Source organism: Pinus tabuliformis, chromosome 4_2 (genome assembly GCF_031772625.1).
Source record: "Pinus tabuliformis cultivar Carrire ecotype Pingquan chromosome 4_2, CPIR1, whole genome shotgun sequence".
Lineage (NCBI taxonomy): Eukaryota > Viridiplantae > Streptophyta > Pinopsida > Pinales > Pinaceae > Pinus > Pinus tabuliformis.
The window spans coordinates 1,190,466,693-1,190,477,776 of record NC_142304.1 but is presented as its reverse complement, the minus strand read 5'-3'; positions in this window follow the sequence as shown (position 1 = coordinate 1,190,477,776).

Below are 11,084 nucleotides of genomic sequence, written 5' to 3'. Positions count from 1 at the left end.
GTAGTATTCTAATCTTCTGATTTTTGACCTCTGATATTACAAGCTCCTTATTCTTAGCCCTTCACGTATTTCTCACCATAGGATTGAGGGTCATGACCTGCCACTTATCCCTTAGGTGCTAGAGCGTTTTTGATCCTGTTTGGGTCTATTTTTCCTTTTTTAAGTGCTTAATGCCATTTTTTATTTAAGTTCTTCTTAACCATGCGCTAGCCCAATATCAAAGCCCCCTTATCGGAACTTTTTCAAGTATCAAGTGTTACAAAGTTCTGACATCCTCCACCCCCGATATGCAATCTCTGATTTGACATCATCACTCCATGTGGAACCTTATGAGTGGTGACACATGTCACCCAAATTTGTCCCCTTAGGCCCCCTCAAAACGCCAAAACTACTTGGCACATGCCCTTTTGTACTGCTACATCATACTGACGTCAGATTCCATTGTAGCTTTATCGAAACCAATCATATGCAGCCATGTGTGATCCAAAATGGATCTTGTAATTCAAGTTGAAGTTTGTTTTACGTCTGACGACAAAGATGGTCTTAGGTAGAAAAACTATTCTTATCTTGTGAAGGAATTCACCATCTCAGTTGCTTTCAAAAACAACGTTAGGTCGAAGAGCTCGACACACTGATTCTAATGGTATCTTCGGATTTGCATTTGGCCTCCGGGTGATGGAGGAAATGTCAGTCAAAGTTTAGGTACCGAAGGGGCCTTGTTGGCCATGTGGCATTTCTACAGATCAAGATGTGGCATCAAGTCAAATTCTCACTGCACATCTCCAGTGACTGTGATAATTCTGAGATTTGGTTAATAATTCAGCTCTGGTGCATATCTATAGATTGAATGGTGAGATTATGGGTTTTGGTTCATATTGGAAGTCAAGGATACGTTAATATGGCACATAAATTTGGTGCAAAAATGTTTATTAGATGTAAGGCTCTAAACCTAGGACCAAGGTAAGCGCAAAATTTATTAACCTATGGTCTAAAACCATATGAAAAAACTTTATGTTATAATGGCGCAATGTATGGTTCATAACCTTATGGTTAGGAACTATGGCATATAACCTAAGGTATTTAAACCTATGATGGGCGCATTGTGATTGGCGGAATTGTGGTATAAAACCTTATATTATTAACCCATGGCTATTAAAGTTGGAGCACATATATACTATAGTATATAATGATGGTGCATAATTTAATAGTTTTTAATTGTATATATTTTAATTATTTGTTTATTTTAATTATTATTTTAATTAATTAATACTTTTAATTTTAATTGTTTTAATTATATTTATTTTGATTATTATTTTAATTTTTAATTGTTATAATCATATTTATTTCAATTTATTTCTTAATTAATTAAAATTAAATAATTAATTAATATAAATATAATTAAAAAAATCATATAATATAAAATTAATTAAAATAAATAAATAATTAACACTGATTATCAATAATTTAATATAATTACAACAATTGAAATTTAATTTAATAATTAGAAGAATTATAGTTAGAATAATTAAAATAGAAATTATTAATTGAAAGCAAAATTAAATTAATTAAAATAAAAATAATTAATCAAAATTAAATTAAAATATTTATATAATTAAAACAAATAAAATTAATATAACCATTAACCATAAAACTAAAAGGAAAAAGAATAATTAATTAATTACATCTGTCGGCTAAGCATCTATATATATAAGTGAAAAATAAGACCAGTCTTTCAATATTATTTCACATCCTGAAGATGAACCATCGTTGCTGGTTCGAAACATCGATGAAGAAGAATCCTTATGCGATGTATCCGGAAGATAATCTGAACAATCTTAGAGATCTCGGGTTGTAATGATTTTAAAAACCATTCAAGACAGAACTCAAGTTGAATTTCGACTTTAATGAGCCTCTTTCTCCGTCTCCATTCCTGGATATGATCCCAAATGTGAGTAGTCGTGTCCTGATTGAAATTGGCTAGAATTTAAGTTTTGGCTTCGTAACAGACAGGCAACTGGAAATGGTTTAAGAAAATGTTAGCCAAATCGGCGAAAGATGTAAAGGTGCCCCCTGGAAACTCTATATACCACTTAGCCACATTCCCAGTTAAGGTGCGCAGAAATAGTCTCAACCTAATCGAATCATCGATTAGGGAGTTAAATGAGCACCATAAATGGAACGTGGTTACATGGTCGCTCGGGTCTTCACTGCTCTTCCCTTCAAATTTTTGGATATCCGATGGAAGTTTGGTTGGGACCGGAGGCCAAGTTGGATTGTATTTGATTGGATCGTTCATCAACTTAGTCAAGTCTGGCAGATTGAGCGTGGACAAAAAATGAAGTTTCGGAGGACCTTGGGGATTCCACCCAGATTGGGCGAGGTTCCTGAAATTCTGAAAAGTATGACCTGGATTTTTAAAGGCACCAGGTTTCTTGAAGTAACCGATAGAACCTGATGAACCAAAGGATGACCCTTGTGGTCCAGCAAAACTCGGAGTTTGACCAACTCTAGCCGAAAAACCTCTGTAACCGGCAAAGTGTCCCCCTAACGAATTATTATAAGGAGTGGATAACCCCTAGTAAGGGTTCCAAGCAATAGCTAAGGGTGGAAAACTTCGAAATGAATTGACCGAGGAGTACGAAACATTCCCTTGTTGGCCATAAACGGATTCCCAGTTCCGATCCCACTAACCGCAGGGTTAGTCCAACTCTGAAAAGGATTAATACCTTGACCTGTAAAAGGAAAAGGCATAGACCTTGCCGTCAGATTGGAATGTGGTATATGACCACTTCCAAAGGGAAAACCCTAAAAAGATTCTGATCCACTCATCATGGATGTGCACACAGTTAATGGTACACTTAATGGAACTGAAGGAATACCTTGAGAGGGCATTCCAAAAGGGAAGAATCCAAAACTGGATGCATGCACTTGGGAACTTCCACTCGTCAACAGAATGGAAGTAGACCCAAACAAGGATGTGCTGGCAGTAGATCCAAATAAATATGTAGAAGGGATGGAAATAGTTCCTCCCCCTTGTACTGATATAGGAGTTTGCATACTCGTAGCACTCGTGGTGGATGCCATGCTTCCAGCAGTGGTCATCGAAGGGATGTTTGTGTGTGGACCTAGGCTTGAAGGCCTATGTGTCGGAGTTCTGACGTATAACAATACATCTGGATGATCTGAAGGGAGAGGAGAATTTGGAGCCGCAACCGACTCTGAGAGCTCTTCTACCTCAATATTATCTTCCGACTGGAAGAGTACCTGAGAAAGAACTAGTGTGTTCCTCTCTAACTCTGTGGTAGTACTAGGTCTACCTTGTACACTGATGCCCCCAAGCGGAGGATCAATATCCGATGCACCAGCTGCCACTGGTTGAAAACCACTGGTAGAATCACTCCTACACCTTCTAGGAGAAGGCTATGGACTCGCAGGTGAAAGCCCATAAAGTCTACAGGACCGTCTAAGTGATCGGTCAACCACTTTGAATTATTTTAATAAGATCTACTTAAAGACTCAAGAAAATTGAAAGCTAGGCTGACTAGGAGCACAGAACACACACTAAAAATGTCCCTAAAGAATTTAGCAGTTAAACAACTTCCAAGTATTTCCGCTCCAAGTGATTAGGACCGGACACCAAAATACAAGAAAGTGAATAAAAAGGGCCTTCCGAAAATAGACTGGGGTAATTACGCCCCAGGTCTACTAGCGAAGGTATCAGAGGTAGTTACACTGACCTCCAGACAACAGCCTTTGCCGGTGCAAGCCCCCAAGCTTCGCAAGGGTGCCCTCCAGAAGTACCATTGAACGTGATGCAACGTCAACCTCAGGTGCCACGGGATTCCCCTCTGCAGCCACCTATGTAGATCCCTAGGATTGGCAACTAAAGACACCAACTCGTATCAGAAGCCGGGCAGAACAGTTGTGAGGTAAGATCCGACAAGTAAGAGAGGGGGTATCTCTCATCCTTATCTTCACAAACCCTCGTGCTTAACTCCCAGTCATGGAGCTTTCCCGGTCTCCCTAACGCTATTGGATTTCACTCTTTATTCAGACTTCTATGTTTCACAATTTAGAGTGGCCTTGGAGAGTTTACTCTCCTCTCGCCTAATCCAAGGCCCTAAATAAGCTAAAACTTGTTGGTGTAACTCATTGACAATATAAAAAGTTCTAGTTTATTTTATTAAGCGCTTGATTTTAAGTGGTTGTTCTTTTTAAGTCAAAGGGACAATATGGAAGTGAAACTAATGGTGTTCTTATGACGCAAAAGAAATTAATGAAAAACTAACTTATATATAATGCATTTGTTTGTTCTTCAATGAAAAGTAACTTCTACTTGGGTTCTAATAAACTTCTATAAAGCAAGAACTTTTTTCCTTTTCTTTTCTTGTAGCAGACTTCACACTCACAAAAACTAAAAGACTATTGATGCTCTAATGATGCAAAACTACCCTAATGCAAGGTGTACATGATAATGCAAAATTTCTAGATTACTCTAAAAAATAAAATGAAAGCAATTTGTTTATAATCCTACTTAAGTGTTTTGAAAGGAATATAAATCTTGAACAAAAAAACTTTCCAAAACAAGAAGGACTAATCAAAAAGATCCCAAATCACTCTCAAAAACCAAAAGAAACCAAACTCAAATTCGGCAAAGAAAACAAAAACAATGTTTTTGAAGGACTTTTCTTTTTCAAGCAACAATAAAAACAACTTTTCAAAATCACTCAAAATGCTACCAAAGACTCAAAGACCGAAAGCAAATCAAAAGGAAACTTTGCAAGCTATCAATTCAACACGAATGAAAACTTGAAAAATAGGTGTTTCAACTTGCACTAAACGATCCAAAAGCAACAAAAAGAGCTTTGAGAAACTGATCAAGAAATCAGGAAAGACACGCTTTCAAATTCATCACCAAGAAACTTTTGAAAAGCAAGAAAAAGTGAATGGCCACAAAATTGATGGGAAGCAAAGCTAGCAAACCATAAAAACAAAGTTTGACACAAATATTACAAACAATCTTCTGTTCCAGAAGACCAGAACAACCAAGAACCTCTATAAGAAGCCTTTTGTGTTCAAACACAAATCATAAAACTCACTATAAAGCAAACCGAGACCAAAAAATTTTCAAAGCAGGAGAGAATTTGTAACAGTAAGCTCACTGAAAAATTAAATTCTGACAACAGAAACTGACCACTCAGAAACCACTCAGACCAAGAAACAAATTTTTCCAGAAAGAAAGATTTGAAAAACAAATCATGCAAAAAATGTATACGCGACTGCGTCTCTACACAACTGCGTGTACACATGTTTTTTCCAAATGAAACTCGTGTATATGCGGTTTTAGTTCACAGAAACAAGCGTGTGTATGCTTTTGTAAATAGGCAAAGGTGTGTATATGAAGTTTTACAAGAAAAATAAAAAATGAGGCCTGATGAAAAAGATCAGACTTGAAGTCTGAGTTCCTACAGGAGCAGGCAGTATAGTGACAGCAAGAAAACTAAGAATTGAGCCCTGATTGGTACTAAATAACCCAAACTAGGAATAATAAGATTGTTATCCCCAGTGGAGTCACCAATTCTGTTGAGGGAATAAGTCCCCTAGGGTTGTGGGTCAGAACCCTAATAGAGCAGGAGTATTCTACAGCAAGAAACAAGCATTCAACTCAGGAAACATGCTTAAACAAACTAACTATGTGAGGATGAACATACCCGGATGTCCTTCGTTTGGGTAGTTCCAGCCAGGATTCAAACCCTCTGCAACTCCTACAAACCTGCAAATCAACCAATTCGAATACACATAGCAGCATATAGATAAAGCATTGTAGTGAAATCAACTTTATATCATATAAGTAGATGGTTAGTTATACATTGAAATAGTCATTCATATATAAACCATAACAATAACATCAGATGCATAAACAAAGTTGATATCAAGAACGAGATAGTGTTTCTTTTATTGTAGAAAACTATAGTAAAAACATGGAAAGAGTTCACCTGAGTCTTCCTCTTCCGTCTCCAAGAAGAACCGTCCTCCAGGTTCGTCCAGTCCCAGTCTTCAACAACCTCCTACCATAACCAATACCATTATATCTCCAGGCATATGATAGAACATCAAAATTCAAGGAAACAAGGGTTTCCTGAACTTGGGGAAGTGCTTGAAGCACAGGTATTCTTTAGACTTGATCAGGGGATAATCTCAGTATAGCAATTCTATCTCCTCTCTCTTCCTTAAAGCCTTCCCATTGAAGTTTTTTTATACTTCTCCCAAAGTAGTTTTTTAGTTGGGAAACAGTTGGGAACAGTTGGGCCATGGGCACTAATAGGTAATCAACGGGTAAAACCCGTGATCTCCGCCCATAGTTAAGGAAATTTAATTTTTTTAAGTGTTTTAACACATATACGCTGGTTGGGTATAGACTGACCCACGTGTACACGCTTTTAACACAGGGCAAAGTAGCATACAGGGAGTAAAACACTGTTTTTTTTAATATTTGGACCAAGTATAGAAGGAGGGGTTTCCCTAGGCCATAAAGCAAGCATCACAAATACAATGGGTGATATTTGGAGCTAAAAAAATGTGTTGAAAAGGGGTTTCAATCCACATGGTTTCTATCCTATCAACATTTTTTATTTTCCCTTTTAACCATGTCTAAAGCTCCGATCCACTTGGCTGCAACCGCTCTACATGGACGCGCTCTTGAAACATTATGTTGTCCAATCTATGCTTCCAGTCATAGATTGGACTTGTTCTAGCTTAGATCAGTTGGTGTTGTTCTTTATGTTTGGTTGTGGCCTTATTTAGCATTTTCTTGTTACTACCAGCCACTTTTGGGCTTGGTCCTTTGTATAAAAATAGTAAGGATATGGAGGCAGGGGCTAGCGAGGGTTGTGTTCAGATTTATCTGTTGTGTGGCTTCAATCTTGGGTTGTAACTTAACCATTTCAGATATTAATACAAATTGCATGTTCTACCCATTGTTCTGAGAAACTTCTCTTGTGTTTGGAGGGGTTGTGAGCAAGGGAAGGGCCCCCCTTCGCTCACAACACCCATGTATAATTAGTTTCAGATTTATTTATGCTTCAGGTTTATTTTATCATTCTTTACTTCTGATTACAACAATAAGATCATTACATAACCAATGTGTCATTTATAAATTAGCAGCACCTAGATGAATGGATAAATTTCTGTTTATGGTGGATATCTTAGATTGAATTCTGATTGTTTCCATTTATGAGATTGTTGAAGTGTGGTTTGCCTATATTCTTTCAAAATCACCAACGGAAAGATCATGAGTTGTAGAGGGAGTGAATCCACTCTATAACCTTTGCTGCAAATCGGTCGATCAAGAGAGACTTGCATTGGTTTATGTGATTCAATAATTAGAGACTTGACACTTCTAAGTATTTTTCCTGCATATACATTGCTTGCACCTCATCAGTTTACCTTCCTGAGTTGATAATTTATTTTTCTCAAATTATGCAATATAGTTTGACTCAACACACATGTCAGTCACCGGGCTGGTTGTAGAGTCACGTGTTGGTGCCAAAGGTGACCCTTTTATCACCTTTGGCACCAACACAACGTTGACATGGTGTCGTGCTTTGGCACTATCTCTTCCTTTCGTGTTGCGTCAACATTTGACCTGGCGTATGATTCCTTTGATGATTTCCATGCTGATTATGACACCCCCATATGATTTCACCTTTCCAGGACTTCGTCGTTTGTCATGGTCTCTGCCATTTCACTTCAAATCTCGTACCTATTTTTAGGATATTCTAACACATAGGAAATAGTTAAGTATAACCTAGTCTAGTGTAGAGTTTGGTAAAGTGTGTTTCTTTACTATGTACATTTGTAACTTACAATCCCATGGTCGCGATATGTTCTAGACATGAAGTGATCTAACGATTCATTCTCTCCTCAGTAATACCGATACTTGATCCATGGCTTAACACCCGATTGGTCCATGATCTCTATTTAAAGAGCATGGAGGGTCATTTGTTGAGCGTTCATGAGAGAAGCTTATGTAAATTTTCTTTCTTTTATTAATAAATTTCCTGAAGTGGCCACGTTAGCTCAGACCATGGACTGTTTCCCTCTTTGAGGGTTTTAACCACATCAAGAATATTGGTGTATTGATCTGTGATCTGTTTGTGAGCGGTGTCCTTTAGTGTTCTATCTGAGGAACTTACCCTGTAAATTCCTACATGGTATCGAAGCTATTTGAGGGCCACATCCGTTGGTGATCCAAATTTGAAGACGGTACAAGTGCATGCGACTGTTGTTTCATAGATCTAATGTTTCTGACTACTTTCAGGCCAAGAGGACTACTCTATTATGTTAGGAGCATCTGTTCCAATGAGGAACCCCTTTCATTTCACACGAAAAGGCTTTTGGTAGCCCTAGCTACGTCATTTTTAAGATTTGGAGTTATATAGTCTTTATTTGCAGTTTTAGTTATTCATCTCTCTGTTTATTTCAGTTTATTTAGCTCTTTGTTTTTTTTATTACCGGATCTATACCTTTCATTTATACGTATGCTCTTTTCCCCACGACTCTGTGCGATCTGGGCAAATCAAAAACAAAAAGAAATATTTTTTCTCATGTGTATGCTCTTTTCCGCCACACCTTAGTGTGATCTCAGAAAATCAGAAACATTGTGAAAAATATATAGTTTCCGGTGAAAGCTAACTTCAAACCATAAGGTTTGGTTTTTTTTTCTATGTCCGTGTTGGGTTGTGTATTTCCCTTTCCTAGTCCACGTATTCTTGTGATTTTCTATGCCACTTTCACGTGGAAGACTATAAGATATCCCCTTCTCCCTTTAAGTCTGGAGCCAAAGTTTCAGTCACTTGTACTTCCCCTGAAGTTGATGCTACCTTATACCATCAGCTTGTAGGAAAACTTTTGTATTTGATCCATACTCATCCTGAACTTTCCTTTATTGTTTGCCTTATTGCCTGGTTTATGCAAAACCCACATGAAAGTCATTGGAAATTAGCTAAAAGAATACTTTATCATTTTTGAGGTACAATTCTGTTTGGGATTCATTATAGTGCAGAAGCATCTCCTCTATTGGTTGGTTTCACTGATTCTGATTGGGCTTGGGACCCTGATGATCGGAAGTTTACTGCAGGTTATCTGTTCACTCTTGGTTCTGGACCTATTACATGGGCTTGTAAGAAACAAAGTGCCCTTTCTCTTTCTTCAGTGGAAGCAGAGTATCCTGGCATCATAGAAGCTAGTAAGGAATCCCTATGGCTTCATCAAATCCTATCAGAGTTTGGCTTTCAGCAGTAGCATCCGACTACACTTTGGTGTGATAATCAAAGTGCCATTCAACTATGCAAAGATCCAATCCAACATCAGCGCAACAAACACATTCAACTACTCATGCACTTCATCAGAAAGTTCATTCATGACCATGTTCTTGAATTGCAATATTATTCAACTGATGATCAAGTTGCAAACATCTTTACAAAGGCTCTCACAGAGGCGAAGTCTACTAAGCTTTGATTTATGGTTGGAGTTCAGGAAGTTGTCACTAAGGGGGGATAAGCTCTAATTCCTCCTTCCTTCTCCTATTGTGTCATATTTGTACATCCTTCAATCCTATCCCAAGTTGTTCTTAAGGGGGGGATGTTAAGACATTACGACACATAGGAAATAGTTAAGTATAACTTGGTCTAGTGTAGAGTTAGGTAAAGTGTGTTTCTTTACTATGTACATTTGTAACTTACAATCTGACGGTCACGATATGTTCTAGACATGAAGTGATCTGAGTTTCATTCTCTCCTTGGTATTAGCGACACTTGATCTGTGGCTAAACACTCGATTGGTCCATGATCTCTATTTAAAGAGCATGGAGGGTCATTTGTTGAGTGATCGTTCATGAGAGAAGATTATGTAAATTGTATTTCTTTTATTAATAAATTTCCTAAAGTGATCGCATTATCTCAAGTCATGGATTGTTTCCCTCTTTGAGGGTTTTAACCACGTCGAGAATATTGGTGTATTGATCTGTGATTTGTTTGTGAGTGGTGTCCTTTGGTGTTCTATTTGAGGAACTTACCCTATAAATTCCTACACCTATCTTCTTATTCCAATTTAATCGCATCAATGAACCCGGCCCATATTTGAAATCACACCTCTGTGCAACCATAACATTTTGTTATCATCTTCCGCAACTCTGGTATGGGATATTGATAATACACATAGAGATATCACATTACCATAACAGTTGATTTAGGTACAAATGTCCATAGTGTTGGCTTGGCAACTGTTGGGGTATACATATAAGATAAATGCAAACATTTTCTTGTGGTCCCATTACACCTCTCGATTCCCCTTTTTCAAAAGTCTTTTGCCTCATGTTACATCTCTCTATCGCATGCGTGAGAAGTCAAGCTATTGAGTGTGCCCTTGACTTATTCGAAATCATCTAGTTGGTAATTGGTTCATAAATATGTTCTATTGGTAATTTGTCATGGGTGCTTTTGAGGTGACCTATCCACACATACACATGCTATGTGTGTTCTTTGAGGGTTTCCACTCTAGTGCTAGGGAGGGCTTGAAATGTGAGTTGCGTGGCGTTTTCCTTCGCCATCTAATTGGCAGATATATGCACATAAAGAACATCTATTCCCATATAACATTGATGTGTCCTTCCCAACACATCCTATAATGAGCTAAGACTTGACATGAATCGTCGAAGGGCCCTTTAGCTTGTCTTTAGAGTCATGAACGATACCATGGTTTGGAAATAATTCACGAGGCTCAGCTAGTTTCATTTCAGGGTATTGCTAGTGTAGGTATACATTGATCGGTGTGTATCCGAGCCCACTCTAGATTCCCTAAAAAATAAAATAAGAAAGAACACATTAGTTTACAGATAAGATAACCACAATTAATAGATCCATGGAAGCACTTGGATCTTGAGTTGGTATCCAAACTTGAGCGCACTTAAGAAACCCATATAATTTGAAACACCTTGATTTGGATAATTCATTGATTATTCTCTTGGAGTGAATGAGTTGTGTTCCTTGAAATGCTTATGACCATGTGTTTGGAGGGTGGAGATT